The following is an 18,108-nucleotide window of genomic DNA, read 5'->3' as shown; positions in this document are numbered from 1 at the left end:
TTTTTCATCATATTCAAAATCCTCCAGAGGGGTTATGGTTCTTTTCCATACAAGACTAGAATATAAAATTTTAAATACATCTATAGATAAGGAAGGGAGATATGTAATTATTAGACTTTCTATTCATAATGAAGAATATTTGTTAGTAAACATTTATGGTCCAAATACCCCTAATGAGGGGTTTTGGAATTTATTGGTTAAGAAAATGTTCAAATTTCCGAAAGCTAAAATCTTGATGACAGGGGATTTTAATGTTACCCCAAATTCTTATCTGGATAGAAGGAAAGTAGGGAGGGGTAACACTAAAGTTAAAATCAAATCTACACAATTGAAATTTGAAAAGAAAATATTTAATTTACTGTATAACTCACTTAAACTAGTAGATATATGGAGGCTCTTAAATCCCAATAGTCTAGAATACACATGTTGTTCCAAGTCCCATAATACGCTTTCGAGATTGGACTTATTTCTAATCTCAGATCTTTTGGTACCAGAGATTGAGAAATTTATTATTGGGGATTTTAGTTTGTCATACCACGCCCCGGTTATCTTGGCTATTACAACGAAAAGGAAATTCTTATATAATTCCTTCTTTTTCCCGGTCTATCTGCGAAACTCTATTGATTTTAGAAACTTCTTAACTAAATCTTGGGAAGATTTTAGAACATTTAACAGTCATTGCAGGGACAATACTCAGCTTTTTTGGGAAACAGCGAAAGCTTACCTAAGAGGGGAAATAGTTAGTTATGTGGCAAAAGCAAAGAAGGAGAAGGCGAGAAAAGATAAGGCTCTCTCAGATAAAGTGAGGGAATCATATATTAAACTTTTGGAAAGACCCTGTAAGTTAAATACTGAGAATTATTTTCAGGCCAAAAAAGAAAGAGAGACATTTCTCTTGGGAGAAGCACAGGTACTCCTATACAAAAACAGTGCCAGATTTGCAAAATTTGGTAACAAAGTAGGTAAATTTATGGCCTCAATGTTTAAAAGACAGTCTAGGAAGAGACCAATAGCAGCAATAAAGGTAAAAGACCAATTAGTTACAGAACAAGAGCAGATCTCACATCTATTTCACGCTTTTTATTCTGATCTTTATTCATCTCAACGTCCAGATGTAGACACTATTAAAAAGTTCCTGGACGGGATTTGCTTGCCTACAATTTCAACAGAAAATTGTGATCTTTTAAATCAGCCAATAACAGAAAATGAGATTTACAAAATTATTGGATCAATGGTGAGAGGGAAAGCTCCAGGCCCCGATTGCTTACCTATTGAGTTCTATCAAATACTGCGAACAGAGATAGGGCCAGTACTGTCTGATTTATATAATGAATACTTCGGAACAGAATCTAAGATCTCTGAGAATTTTAAGAGAGCTAATATAATCTTGAATCCAAAAGCCAATAAGGATCCAACAGCTATGATCTCGTATAGACCTATTTCGTTATTAGGACTAGACTATAAAATTTTGATGAAAATAATCGCGGAGAGGATGAAACCTTTAATGTCGGCTATTGTGCACCAAGATCAGGCAGGGTTTATTATAGGAAGAGCATCAGAGATGAATATAAGAAAAATTCTAGAGATGATATGTCATTATGGGGGGGATCGCTCTGCCCTGCCGGAGGCCTTCCTGCTATCCCTAGATGCAGAGAAGGCCTTTGACAGGGTGGAGTGGCCCTTTCTGATCGAAGTATTGGAGAGATTTGGCTTCAGGGGTCACTTTAAGGATTTTATTGATAAGATCTATACAAATGTTAAGGCTTCCATTTTGATCAATGACTCTATGTCAGATTCTTTCATCTTGACAAGAGGCACCCGTCAGGGATGCCCAATGTCACCATTACTATTTGACCTTATAATGGAACCCCTGGCCATTAAACTGAGAGATTTATTGATTGGAATCAGTATAGGACAAACAAAACTTAAGACCGCCTTGTTTGCGGACGATCTTCTGTTATTTGTTGCTGAGTCAAAAAGGCAGATCAGTGCGATTATGGGGTTGCTTGAACAGTATGGGAAGGTCTCGGGCTATAGAACAAACTTTTCAAAATCAAAAATCTTGTGGCTTAAAGAGAGCTCTGGGGAACCCCAGACTTTTCAATTTATAGAAACCAAAACTCTGGAGTATTTGGGCTTAAAAATCTCAGCTAATACAACAGAATGGTATAAAGACAATTTTGGTACAATATTGGGGGATAGTAGAAATAGACTAAAATCTTGGGCATCACTTCCGGTATCATTGTCGGGAAAAATTTCTCTTTTTAAGATGTTTATTATTCCTAAGATCTTATACACGTTAAGGATGCTTCCTTTTCTGATAAATAGAAATGACTTAAACCACTTTAACCAATCATTAAGGTTGTTCTTATGGAGTGGGAGAAAACCAAGGTTGAAACTAACTAAACTATATCAGCCCTATAATAAAGGGGGCCTGGCTCTACCTAATCTAGAGCGTTACAATCAGGCGGCAATTTTACGCTTCCCCCTTGATTGGCTATCAAGGTCCTTTTTATATTCTGAGGAGTCCATAGAGAATCAAGTTTGTTCTCCGCTATCCTTAAATTATGTACTTTGTGCCACAAATAGAGAGTTAGGAAAGAGTCTTCTGTTACACCCTTTGTATAGGGATATAATAAAAGTATGGAGAAATCTATCTATCAGTATTGGAACGAGCCAAAATATCTCAAAATGGGTGCCATTAAGCGGTAATCCTCACTTCCCCTTAGGTAATATATCTGAGAGAAATGGTCACCAGAGAGACCACTAGTAGTGAATGATTTTTAGAATTACACCATGAATAAACTGTATACATTTGATAAGTTCCAAGAAAAATTTCCCGCAGTACAAAAGAAACATATGTTTTATTTTTTACAAGTTAAGGATTATATCCTTAAACTGACGAGGATAGCGCCTCAACTATGGAAAGTTCATCCTTTAATTGATGTTGCTAAGGTTAGAAAGGGTCTGTTATCTTTTATATATAAACTATTGCTGTCTTTAGATGAAAATTCAGCATTAACAGAACTGGCATCTTATTGGATATCAGCGGTTGATTCTGCCAACCTGGAAAAAATACTACTGAAAAGTCTAACTATCACCCAAAAGTTACTCCCTTCATCTTACCATAGAGAAATTCAATTTAGACTACTACATAGAGACTACTTTATTCCACGTAGAGTGGCAAAATGGAATAAAAAAGTGCTTAATTGTTGCTCTAAATGCCACTCGGTTGATCCAGATTTAATCCATTTGATATGGAACTGTCCAAAACTAAACCAGTTCTGGAAGAAACTAGAGTTCCTTTTTTTTACAATATTTAAAAGGAAAATCTACTTAACTAAGGATTCCATTTTTTTTCTTAGATCCCATGCTTCATGGGATAGAGATATTAACTTTCTGGTGGTAGCATTAACAATTACTAGAACACTTATTTTTAGATACTGGATTGTAGACAAAGTTCCGTCAATAGCGGAAATAAGGAAATTACTATTAGATACAGTAATTAAAGCAACTTATGATCTCAAAATAGGAGGGACCTCAGGGGAAAAGTTCTGCAATACCTGGAAGCATTTTGTTTGCTCTCAGGGTAATGACCTTACATATCGTATAGAACAAATTATAAATATTACGTTAAATTAGGTCTACTGATTGGCTGAGTTGGAGAGAGGGACGCGTGGGGAGCTAGAGAAGGTTTTATAACTTTTTTTTTTTTTCTTTTTATTTAATTTTTTTTTTTTTTTATTTTTTTTTTGTGTGTCTTGTTGTTTTTGTGTTGTTTGTTTGTTGGTTTTGTTTAACTGGAATATATAAAAGGGTCAAAGTATTGGTGTATATGTTAAGTTGATATGTAATTGCTGCTAGTTTAATCTCTTTTCTTTCCTTTTCTTTTTTTTCTGTATTGTCTTCTTTTTTATCTTGCTGTATAGAAACTTACGTGTCATATGCAATATGTTTTATATACATTGATATGTTAAATAAAGAAAAAATTAAAAATTAAAAAAAATAAAATAAATAATTTCAGTAAGAAATCCAAAGTTTGTGAAAAAGTTAACAATTTTTATATGATCACATTTGGCAGTGGAATGGTGGTAAAATGGGCCTAGATCTATTCCTTGGGTTGTCTACTTAAAAATATCTATATATATGGTTTTGATAGGTAAATTAAAAAAGGCTATATTTCTCTTTAAATGGAGTGATAGCAAAAATGCTAAAAGTTCTCCTTTGAAATTCCCAGTAGCAAAGGGGTTAAACGAAGTGAAACAAAATAACATGCTTCAATGGCTATTTTTTTTTTATAATAATATGGAATTCTACACCATGTATTTTTAAAACAGTCAAGTGATGCTAGACAGGAAACCATGAAGTTCTTAATTTAATCATTTTTTCATAATGTATCTAGTAGGCACACTTTTTTGCTTTTTTCTCATTTTGGGTAGTTTTGTAATTTTTAGGTTTATCTAACAGTAATCACCTAACAGAATCACAGTCATATAGAAGAACATCAGGGGGGATATATCCTATGTTGCTCCCTCCACAAAATTGACCGCTGCTTCTTAACACCTGTTTTTCCGGCGAGCCAACCAGGTGCATTAAGGGCATAATAAATTGGCCCCTAGAAATTCACAAAATATTATCTATTTTTACATTATGCTATTTTTACGTATGCTGTCTGCATTTATCAATGTGCGGCGGACATAATCCGCTACAGCGGATCATGTCCACTCACACATTGTTAAATCGGCCCCCCTAGAGTGGATGGCTTTTGGTAGAACTTTCTTAGTTTTCTGTTTGTAATGTTATTTTAATATTTATTTTATTTATTTTTTACCACACTGAGTGACTTTTGACAGGGGTTGGAGCATGAATACTTTGTCATAACGGATTAAGCCTCCCTGTGCGATATCTGAATATTGCATAGTGAAAATAAAAATATATTTTATCTTTTGATTTAAAATGTTAATTTTAATTAAACACAACACTAGTGATGTCGAGAACATAAAATTTTCCGTTCGCGAATGGCGAACGCGGATTTCCGCAAATGTTCGCGAACGGGCGAACCGGGCGAACCGCCATAGACTTCAATAGGCAGGCGAATTTTAAAACCCACAGGGACTCTTTGTGGCAACAATAGTGATGGAAAAGTTGTTTCAAGGGGACTAACACCTGGACTGTGGCATGCCGGAGGGGGATCCATGGCAAAACTCCCATGGAAAATTACATAGTTGATGCAGAGTCTGGTTTTAATCCATAAAGGGCATAAATCACCTAACATTCCTAAATTGTTTGGAATAACGTGCTTTAAAACATCAGGTATGATGTTGTATCGATCAGGTAGTGTAAGGTTTACGCCCGCTTCACAGTGACAGACCAAACTCCCCGTTTAACGCACCACAAACAACCGCAAACAGTCCATTTGCACAACCGCAAACTCCCCATTTGCACAAGGTTGGATACCAAGCTAGCCATGTCCCGTTCCTTGTCCTCACTGATGTCATTGAAGGTCTCTTCCTCCACCCAGCTACAAACAACACCAAGGGTCCCCAAAAGGTGATAACAAGCCCCCTGGGACGCCTGCTGTGTTTGGTCTTCCACCTCCTCAAAGCCACCTTCCTCCTCTGACTCCTCTTCTTCAGACTCCTCTCTCTGAGTTGACTCTCTCTGCGTTATTATAAGGTGTGTTAAGTAGTACTATTCCTATCAGTTTAATCCCTGTTATGTGCCTTTTTTTTGGTTTGGTTTTTGAAGCCACAGTGCAGCACCAGAGGCCAGAAAAATTAGGCATGTACACATGCCTGAAAAATTAGGTATTGTTGCAGCCGCTGCTGTAGCAGCTGCCAGAAAAATTGATGTTTGTTTCCCAGGCAGAAAGTGCCCTAAAACATTGCGACTTGAACCCTAGTTGGTGGCGAATAAGTCACGCAAGTCATCTGGCATTCAGAGATAAAATACAGCAGCGTGTGGACCATTTTTATCCCAAGGCAGCTCATCTCATCAGGCCTTTTTTAGTCGAATGTATCGCCCACTGTCAGTCCCTTCGGGATCCATCCCTCATTCATCTTAATAAAGGTGAGGTAATCTAGACGTTTTTTGACCTAGGTGACTTCTCTTCTCAGTGACAATACCTCCTGCTGCACTGAAGGTCCTTTCTGACAGGACACTTGAAGTGGGGCAGGCCAGAAGTTCTATCGCAAATTGGGATAGCTCAGGCCACAGGTCAAGCCTGCACACCCAGTAGTCAAGGGGTTCATCGCTCCTCAGAGTGTCGATATCTGCAGTTAAGGTGAGGTAGTCTGCTACCTGTTGGTCGAGTCGTTCTCTGAGGGTGGACCCCGAAGGGCTGTGGCGATGTGCAGAACTTAAAAAGCTCTGCATGTCCTCCATCAACAACACATCTGTAAAGCATCCTGTCCTTCCCGGCGTGGTCGTGGGAGGAGGAGGATTACTTTCACCTCTTCCCCTGTTAGATTCCCGTTGTGCTGCGACATCACCCTTATATGCTGTGTAAAGCATACTTTTTAATTTATTTTGGAACTGCTGCATCCTTTCCGACTTGCGGTAATTCGGTAACATTTCAGGCACTTTCTGCTTATACCGGGGATCTAGTAGCGTGGACACCCAGTACAGGTCGTTCTCCTTCAGCCTTTTTATACGAGGGTCCCTCAACAGGCACGACAGCATGAAAGACCCCATTTGCACAAGGTTGGATGCCGAGCTACTCATGTCCCTTTCCTCGTCCTCAGTGATCTCACTGAAGGTATGTTCTTCCCCCCAGCCACGTACAACACCACGGGTACCTGATAGGTGACAACGAGCACCCTGGGATGCCTGTTGTGGTTGGTCTTTGTCCTCCTCCTCAAAGCCACATTCCTCCTCTGACTCCTCTTCCTCACAATCCTCTTCCAGTGTTGCCGCAGGTCCAGCAAGCGATGCTGATAAGGCTGTTTCTGGTGGTGATGGTGACCACAACTCTTCCTCTTCACGCTCATCTACGGCCTGATCCAGCACTCTTCGCAGGGCACGCTCCAGGAAGAAAACATATGGTATGATGTCGCTGATGGTGCCTTCGGTGCGACTGACTAGGTTTGTCACCTCCTCAAAAGGACGCATGAGCCTACAGGCATTGCGCATGAGCGTCCAGTAACGTGGCAAAAAAAATCCCAGCTCTGCAGAGGCTGTCCTAGCACCCCGGTCATACAAATAGTCGTTAATGGCTTTTTCTTGTTGGAGCAGGCTGTCGAACATTAGGAGTGTTGAATTCCAACATGTCGGGCTGACGCAAATCAAGTGCCTCACTGACATGTTGTTTCGCCGCTGGATATCTGAAAAGTGCACCATGGCCATGTAGGAACGCCTGAAATGGCCACACACCTTCCTGGCCTGCTTCAGGACGTCCTGTAAGCCTGGGTACTTATGCACAAAGCATTATACGATCAGATTACACACATGTGTCATGCACGGCACATGTGTCAACTTGCCCAAATTCAATGCCGCCAACAAATTTCTTCTGTTGTCACAAACCACTTTGCCAATCTCCAGTTGGTGCAGAGTCAGCCACTGATCCACCTGTGCGTTTAGGGCGGACAGGAGTGCTGGTCCGGTGTGACTCTCTGCTTTCAGGCAAGTCAACCTCAAGACGGCGTAACACTGCCGTATCCGGGATGTGGAATAGTACCTGGGGAGCTGGGGAGGTGCTGTTGATGTGGAGCAAGATGCAACAGCAGAAGAGGACTCAGCCGAGGAGGTTATGGAAGAGGATGGAGTAGGAGGAGTAGAGGAGGTGGCAGCAGGCCTGCCTGCAAGTCATGGCGGTGTCACCAACTCCTCTGCAGAGCCACGCATTCCATGCTTGGCAGCCGTCAGCAGGTTGACCCAATGCGCAGTATAGGTGATATACCTGCCCTGACCATGCTTTACAGACTAGGTATCAGTGGTCAGATGGACCCTTGCCCCAACACTGTGTGCCAGACATGCCATTACTTCCTTTTGCACAATTAAGTACAGGTTGGGGATTGCCTTTTGTGCAAAGAAATTTCAGCCGGGTACCTTCCACTGCGGTGTCCCAATAGCTACATATTTTTGGAACGCCTCAGACTCCACCAGCTTGAATGGTAAAAGCTGGCGGGCTAAGAGTTCAGACAAGCCAGCTGTCAGATGCTGGGCAAGGGGGTGACTTTGTGACATTGGCTTCTTACGCTCAATCATGTCCTTGACAGACACCTGACTGTGGGCAGATGAGCAGGAACTGCTCGAGGTGAGAGACGGAGTGACGGATCGTTGAGAGGTGGCAAGGAGGACAGCAGTGGTTGATGTGGCTGAAGATGCTGGACCAGGAGGAGGATGGCGGCTTTGAGTTTGTGTGCTGCTTGTACTCATGTGTGGATCCCACATACGTTTGTGATGTGCGATCATGTGCCATCGCAAAGCAGTTGTACCTAGGTGGGTGTTGGACTTCCCACGACTCAGTTTCTTTTGGCACAGGTTGCAAATGTCATCGCTGTTGTCAGAGGCAGACACACCAAAAAAATGCCACACTGCTGAGCTCTGCAATGAAGGCATTCTGGTGGTGGCAACAGCATGCATTGATTGGCATGCTGTCTGGCTGACCCCGGGTGCCGATGCATGCTGTCTGACTGTGCCACTACCTCCTTGCGATGACCTCCCTCTGCTTCCAACTCGTCTCCTCCTCCTCTCTGTCTCCCCATCTGAACTTTCCCCCTGTTCTTCTTCTCTTCTAGCGGGCACCCATGTGACATCCACGGATGCATCGTCATCATCAACCGCTTCACTTGTATCTGACAACTCAGCAAAGGAAGCAGCAGCGGGTACAACATCATCATCATCACACCGTACATCCATGTGTGTAATGCTGCCTGACTGAGACATCCCTGTTATCTACATCCTCTGGCAATAATGGTTGCACATCACTCATTTCTTCCATCTGATGTGTAAATAATTCCTCTGACAGATCAAGTGAAGTGGCTGTGGTGCTAGTGTTGGTGGTGGCGGCAGGCGTGCGAGCGGTAGCTTGAGAGGTGCCTGAAGCTAAGCTAGAGGAGGATGGTGCATGAAGGTTCCGAGGGGAAGCTGTAGAAGATTGGGTGTCCTGTGTTAGCCAGTCAACTTTGTCCTCAGAACTTTTCGAGTTCAGGGTACATGGCCTCTGAACACTGGGCATTATTCTAGGGCCAAAGGGAATCACAGCACCACGACCACGACGGCCCCTGCGTGGTGGCCTTCCTCTGCCTGTCATTTTTTTTTCGATTAGTGGTACTATGCGTGCAAGCTATTGTGACAACAGATATGAGTGGCACTGTGCACTGGCAGAAGTTGGCAGAGTAGACGCTTTAGGCCTGATACACACGCTTGCAGACAACTAACTGCTATTCAATCTATTACAGTCAAAAAAATTTTTTTTTTTAAATGTACACTACTGTTACACCAGATATGAGTTGCACTGGTGTGACACTGTGCCCTGGCAGGCCCTGAAACGCACACGTGTGAAGGAAACTGACTGCTATTATTTCACAGTCAAATTTCTAGTTTTTTTTTATGTACACTACTGTTACACCAGATATGAGTTGCACTGGTGTGACACTGTGCCCTGGCAGACCCTGAAACGCACACGTGTGAAGGAAACTGACTGCTATTATTTCACAGTCAAATTTCTAGTTTTTTTTAATGTACACTACTGTTACACCAGATATGAGTTGCACTGGTGTGACACTGTGCCCTGGCAGGCACTGAAACGCACATGTGTGAAGGAAACTGACTGCTATTATTTCACAGTCAAAAAAGTGTTGGTTTTTTTAACCCCTTAATGACCACAGCACTTTTCCATTTTCTGTCCGTTTGGGACCAAGGCTATTTTTAAATTTCTGCGGTGTTTGTATTTAGTTGTAATTGTCCTCTTACTCATTTACTGTACCCACACATATTATATACAGTTTTTCTCGCCATTAAATGGACTTTTTAAAGATACCATTATTTTCATCATATCTTATAATTTACTATAAAAAAATTTATAAAATATGAGGAAAAAATTGAAAAAAACACACTTTTTCTAACTTTGACCCCCAAAATCTGTTACATATCTACAACCACCAAAAAAAACCCATGCTAAATAGTTTCTACATTTTGTCCTGAGTTTAGAAATACCCAATGTTTACATCTTCTTTGCTTTTTTTTGCAAGTTATAGGCCATAAATACAAATAGCACTTTGCTATTTCCAAACCACTTTTTTTCAAAATTAGCGCTAGTTACATTAGAATACTGATATCTGTCAGGAATCCCTGAATATCCATTGACATGTATATATATATATATATATATATATATATATATATTTAGAAGACATCCCAAAGTATTGATTTAGGCTCATTTTGGTATATTTCATGCCACCATTTCACCACCAAATGCGATCAAATAAAAAAAATTGTTCACTTTTTCACATATTTCTTTCACAAACTTTAGGTTTCTCACTGAAATTATTTACAAGCAGCTTGTGCAATTATGGCATAATTAGTTTTAAAATTTTCTCTGGGATCCCCTTTGTTCAGAAATAGCAAACATATATGGCTTTGGCATTGCTTTTTGGTAATTAGAAGGCCGCTAAATGCCACTGCGCACCACACGTGTATTATGCCCAGCAGTGAAGGGGTTAATTAGGGAGCATGTAGGGAGCTTTTTGGGGTAGTTTTAGCTTTAGTGTAGTGTAGTAGACAACCCAAAGTATTGATCTAGGCCCATTTTGGTATATTTCATGCCACCATTTCACCGCCAAATGCGATCAAATAAAAAAAAAAAACTTTACATTTTTCAAAATTTTAGGTTTCTCAATGAAATCATTTACAAACATTTTGTGCAATTATGGCACAAATGGTTGTAAATGTTTCTCTCGGATCCCCTTTGTTCAGAAATAGCAGACATATATGGCTTTGGCATGTATTATGCTCAGCAGTGCAGGGGTTAATTAGGGAGCTTGTAGGGTTAATTTTAGCTTTAGTGTAGTGTAGTAGACAACCCCAAGTATTGATCTTGGCCCTTTTTGGTATATTTAATGCCACCATTTCACCGCCAAATGCGATCAAATAAAAAAAAAATAGTCAACTTTTTCACAAACTTAAGGTTTCTCACTGAAATTATTTACAAACATCTTGTGCAATTATGGCACAAATGGTTGCAAATGCTTTGTTCAGAAATAGCAGACATATATGGCTTTGGTGTTGCTTTTTGGTAATTAGAAGGCTGCTAAATGCCCAGCAGTGAAGGGGTTAATTAGGTAGCTTGTAGGGAGCTTGCAGGGTTAAATTTAGTTTTAGTGTAGAGATCAGCTTCCCACCTCACACATCAGACCCCCTGATCCCTCCCAAAGATCTCTCTTCCCTCCCCCACCCCACAATTGTCCCCGCCATCTTAAGTACTGGCAGAAAGTCTGCCAGTACTAAAAAAAAAGGTATCTTTTTTTAAATCTTTTTTTAGCATATTTACATATGCTGTTGTTTAGGATCTCCCCTTAGCCCCCAACCTCCCTGATCCCCCCCAAAACAGCTCTCTATCCCTCCCCCTCTGCCTTATTGGGGGCCATCTTGGGTACTGGCAGCTGTCTGCCAGTACCAAGTTTGCAAATAAAATGTTTATTTTTATTTTTTTTCCCTTTTTTCTGTAGTGTAGCCCCCCCCAAGACCAATCTCCCACCCGCTCCCAGATCCCTTAGATTTATTTTTTATATATATATTTACCCCCCCTTGCTCCCACTTTCAAAAACAATTTTTCTGTAGTGTAGCGGTTCCCACCCGCTCCCTCCCCGTGCACGCCCCCGCCCGCCTCCTCCCGTGCAGGCGCGTGCGCCCACGGCGATCCCGCCCCCAATCCCGCCCCTCTCTCTCACTTAGACCTCATTGATGGCTGCCCACCCGCCTCCCACTTCAGCTCCCACCCACCAACGAATGCTGGTGGCTCTCTCTGCACCGGAGGGGTAAAATTTGTTATTGCAGGATGCCTCAATATAGAGGCATCCTGCAATAACCGGAAAGCAGCTGGAAGTGATCAGGATCGCTTCCAGCAGCTTTTCAGACCGAGGACGTGCAGGGTACGTCCTTGGTCGTTAAGGGACTTTTTTTTAGAGGACGTACCCTGCACATCCTCGGTCATTAAGGGGTTAGATGTACACTACTGTTACACCAGATATGAGTTGCACTGGTGTGACACTGTGCCCTGGCAGGCCCTGAAACGCACACATGTGAAGGAAACTGACTGCTATTATTTCACAGTCAAATTTCTAGTTTTTTTTTTAATGTACACTACTGTTACACCAGATATGAGTTGCACTGGTGTGACACTGTGCCCTGGCAGTCCCTGAAACGCACACGTGTGAAGGAAACTGACTGCTAATATTTCACAGTCAAAAAAGTGTTGTTTTTTTTAAATATACACTACTGTTACAACAGATATAAATATATATACATATATATATATGTGTACATATATACACACACACATATATATATATATATATATATATATATATATATATATATATATATATATATATATATATATAAAACAAAGCAGCAGGGTGTGCAGACTTTCACCAAAAGAACAGCAGCTGCCAGGGTGTAAAAAGTCCAAAGCAAGCACTAATAGCCGAGAATAACAACACCTAATTGATGGATAAAACACACCCCTACATGACGTCATTGTGTAAGCAAAACAGACCAAGATCAAACTTACATGGGATGACAACATGACTGAAGGTGAAAACATAAGTATCAATGTCATCAGACAAAACAAACTATCTAAGCTGACATCCACTCGAAAGATGTCAACAACTGGTATCAAGCCGTCAAATAAGGCATAGTATGTGCACGGTTAGTAGTCGTGGAAACCACAACATAAAAACAACGAAGACCAATTACAAAAATAGACGCGTTATCAAAAACAGAAGACCTTTATATCATACTGCCGGCAGACGCCTCATCGGTAGTCATGGTCAAGTATATACAAAAATGTTAAAACACCAATTGATAGTGATCATATAGGAAACACATATATGTTCAACTGAAGAAATTCAAAGGCATACATATAGTGCTGAGAAACATCAGTCAAATAGGAAGCACATAACACTCATGATCGACAAGCGTAATAAATCATGAAAGAAACTTCTACATAAATAAAGAAAAGACCAATCACAGAAAGAAGCGTGGTCACGTGTGTGTCATCAAGAAAAGAAACACCTATCTCACACCACAGGCAAATGACTAAGTCATGACAACAGGGTGAAATAAATAAACAAAAGTTAGAAATCTGAAGTACATCAAAGACTGTAATCAAATCGGTCTGGAGAGGCCATCTAGGTGTCACCTACAACTAGTACTAAGGAAACTTGGTCAGCTGGGAAACAACTATCCCAAAACCGGTAGTGAGTGTAAATACATGCAGAAAAGTTAGGACGCCAAACTAAAGTAATCAAAATAAAATTAAAAATAAAAATGCAACAACCAAAAAAAATGGGGGAAGGGCATCAATCATAATATTTATTTGGATAGAACATTCAAAAATTAGTAATACATACTTGAAGAGTTAAAAAGCAAAAATATCACTGGATCAGTGTATAAAGGTCAATCAAACATACTTGTAACTACTCATGATCCCATAATTATTTATCTTCCTTTAAAGTAGATTTGTACATTGGTAACATATAATATTTGTATTAGTTTTAATTTAATGCTCTTAAATTTGAGTTTTAGTTCATTCATCCCTTATTGAATATTGAGATAACTTCACATTTTGGAATGTACACTGGTTAACACATGTCAGGTCCTTAAGACTTTATATAACAGACATTATTAGTACTGAATGGTAGTTTACATTCGTACTAAATGGTTAAATATATAGATATACCTTTCAGATACTGTTAATTAACATGTGTATAACTGTTAACTTTGTATCATTTCAATAACAGATGTTCTTTCTGCATTTTTCCTGTTCTCTGCATGTTTTATTTTATTTGATCCATTTATTATTTTTTTCAGTATATGAATTTATCTATGTATAGATTGTCAATATAATATGTAATTATGCTATTCTAGCTTTTGTTATTTAATGTACACTATATTGACATTATGTTACTATATTCTTATGATACCATGAGTAACAACAATATATTTTGAACTAGTCCATATGGAGCACATCTGTCACTGATGATCAGATGATATTCAAACACCAGGTTGCATCATAACCCTGTAACCAGTAACCATGCTCCCCATATGGAAAGCATACCACTATTGGATGATGCATCAACAACATTGATAGGTCACACATACACATAAAAAACAGTGTGTTAAAAATCTATGTAGCCTCCGATAAACGCATGCGTGAAACGTGTCAGGCAACACTGACTGTGACCCTCAGCCTTACTAATCTTAGAATTGTCCAAATAAAGCTATTTTGTTTATAAGACTCCCTTAGTTCCAGTGTGACTTCCTTTTTGCTCCACTATTGTATATCACAACTGCTGCTAATTTTTTTGTCAGCTGGACCTATCACTGGAACTCTTTTCTCTATTAGAGGAGCCCTCCCCCCTTCCTCCTTCCAATAGCCTATCATCAACAAGCTTCACTAGTGACGCACCAAGAAGCGTTTGACCGGGAACACGCTCACCTACGACAGGACGCTTCAACCGGACCTGCTCCAGAAGAGTACCATTGCTCATTTGGAACAGAGGTTCGACATAGTCCAGGTATCCTACTCACTACTCAGCACTTTTTGGAAAGTGGAAGTGGCACCGGGGAGGATTACTTACCTAATAGGTACCAGAACATTCCGTTACTCCTCAGAGCACAATACTTAAAGGCAGAAGCAGAGGTACGTTTAGGGGGGAAGGCTAATTGACACTTGAACATTACTTACCTTTTGTCCCGGACTGCTATACTTGTATACCATAAGAACATTTTGGGACTATGTAATCTGTATGTTTTGATCTCTAAAACACTTGAGATAACGGATTTGACCGGAGACTCCACAACTGTAATTATATGTGTGCTATTTTCTATATACACCATAGAAAAAGAAAACAAAATGCATTTCTTTGCCTTTCATTTGTTGGCGTTTTCCAATATTATGATATTTCTGCAAATAAAAGTTATTTTCTAAATGTGTTTGGTTTGCTGATAAAAAAATAAGTATGTTGGTACCTTAGAGAAGAAAACAAAAGTTTAAATTAATGTTTAAATGCAATAAGGGACATACAACTAAAACATCTATAGCACATGAGTGTGAAATCTACTCAGCAGCTGAACATATATTTTTTGTTTTTCTTTTTGTAAGGCAAGTCATTTTGCATTACCTTTGCTTTGTTTTACTTAATTAAAAATAAGATTTTTATAAAAGTTATATAATTTAGTTTTAAATATCTTTAAAAAAACTGTACTACTATTTAAAGTTTTATAGAGTTCTGTGTTATATCTGCATTTGGCTTTGTGTTATTTATATTAAAATTACATTTCCCTTTAAGTTTTCCTTCAACAGTGTTGGTTTTCTATTTGGGGATTACAAAATAACTTAATAGCCTGTGTGTATTCACTGCAGGTAGTTTAGCTTTTCAGACTATGGGCTCCATGTACTAAGCTGTCTGCGAGGTCTTCGTGACTATTTTCGTCTAAATTTCTGCGTGCGGATCAATAACCGTATGTACTATCCCACGAATCCATTGAAAACCTTATATTAAAAAACGGCGAGCGAAATTGCCCGCAAATCTTGAATTCTCGTCTTTTTTGTAGCTAGAAAATACTCGCTCGACATAAATCTCGCACAAAACAGGAATTACTAAACTATCTATTTCTACGCTCGTGAATTTCTCCGCACCTACCTCGTTAAAAATCCCTCGCCAGCTAATAGGTGGCGAGCACCATAATAAACAATAGGGTCTATCAGATCAACGCCTACAACTGATTTAAAAGAGGTGTACAATTGAATGGTTACTCACTTTTGATCCTGTTAGCCATTATGGAGACACTTCTTCAACTTTATATTGTTCGTCTGATGCAAATGAGGGGTCGCTATCACAATCATCTGTGATCATGAATATTACATTACATACGTTATTGGTTAAGCTATACAAAAATCTAGCATTAATCTGCATTGATTTAACTTAATCAAAATTGACGCACCAAAAAATTGATTGGACAAAATATCTTTACAAGATACATATTTGTATAAACCAACTCTAATGGATAATTACAATATGATCAACATTCAATTTAAATTATAGTAATTCGATAAATGTTTTACCTCTTAGGTCGCTATCACAATCATCTGTGATCCCGACGATTACTTCTGGGCCTAGACGCTGCACCAGTCTCTGCTCGTAATCATTAAGATCAGCGACATAAGCTGTTCCACCTCCGGTAGCACAAGTTAAATTTTTTTCTTTTGCCAATTTGGCTTTTGCAAATCGTTTGATGTCGTTGTACCTTTTTTTATTTCATCAACGTCATTTTTCCCAGGTCCCTGAGCACTGACAGCATCACTTATCCGGGTCCATATACTTTTTTTTACGGATACTAGACGTTTGCTTCGAACGACAACCAAATAAATAGTCATACGAGTCTAGCACCATATCGACAAGAACCAGGTTCTGCTGATGTGAGAAGTGGGGATTCTTCGATTTGGACTGTGAATCAGATCGAGAAGTAGCCATACTTAAAGGGCCACTAAACCCAAAATCTTTCTTTCATGATTCAGATAGAGAATAGAAATTTAAACAACATTACAATTTACTTCCATAATTTATTTTGCTTCATTTTTTAAATATCCTTATTTGAAGAAAAAGCAATGCACATGGTGAGCCAATCACATGATGCTTCTATGTGCAGCAACCAATCAGCAGCTAGTGAGCATATCTAGATATGCTTTTCATCAAAGAATATCAAGAGAATAAAACAAATTAGATAATATAAGTAAATTAGAAAGATGTTTAAAATTGCATTCTCTTTCGAAATCATAAAAGAAAAAATGTGGCTGGAATGTCCCTTTAATTTATCGATAACAATAAAAGTCAGTAAAGCTTCAAGTTCTTGAAATATGCAGTCTGAAAAACTTTATTAAATAGAGCTTATATAGTGCTGCAATATGTTCCCGCGACAAAGCTGACGTTTCTGACACCTTGCAGTCACGTGGGACAAACATGACTGACAGTTGTAAGCGATTAATAGTACATTCGCAAATAGCGAGGCGTCATATGTATGAATCATTCGCCAGTGCTCGATGCGGATTAGATGCGCCTTTTTTTTTAATAGTTTTTAGTACATATGGCGGGCGGGCAACATCTCGCTAGCTGCGAGTTAGAGCGAGTCGAGCAAACACGTTGTCGGCGAAAAAATTGATGCTTTAGTACATGGAGCCCCTATAACTGAAAAAACATGGAGGGATGAGAGATATTGCAATGTAACATATATATTCTGTGTGTGTGTGTATCTATCTATCTATCTATCTATATATATATATATAGTCTTGTTATATAATTGCCATCAACCCCTTAACTATCAGATTATTTTGTTACAATTTTTTTTGCAGCAAAAATGTAAAGTCGTGCTCTGTCATAATCTTTAAATGAAAGCTGTGTGAGTTTTCTCTAACGATGCTGATATCCCACAGGGGTTTATTATAGTTACATGCAGTACAGCTGTAGTTGCTTGAGCAATTTATAATAAAACCAAATGTTTTAAATGCCTGGTTATATTTGCAAAATTGTATGAAAACTGGAAGTTTACTTTGCATTGAAACCCCAGAAAATATGAACTAATTTTTTTTTAACTGCATACGAAGAAATAAATGTCAAATATCTGCTTTAATCATATTGTGCAATGGCGTTATTTTCGCATGCATGAGGGAAAAAAATGGCAAAACTGATTTAACACATTTACTCACAAATGCATTTTTCACAATGAGATGTGCATTCATCATATGACAAATTTGGGCTTAAAGGGACACTGAACCCAATTTTTTTCTTTCATGATTCAGGTAGAGCATGCCATTTTAAGCAACTTTCTGATTTACTCCTATTATCAATTTTTATTCGTTCTCTTGGTATCTTTATTTGAAAAAGC

Source organism: Bombina bombina, chromosome 5 (assembly GCF_027579735.1).
Source record: "Bombina bombina isolate aBomBom1 chromosome 5, aBomBom1.pri, whole genome shotgun sequence".
Taxonomy (NCBI): Eukaryota; Metazoa; Chordata; class Amphibia; order Anura; family Bombinatoridae; genus Bombina; species Bombina bombina.
This window is presented reverse-complemented; position numbering follows the sequence as displayed.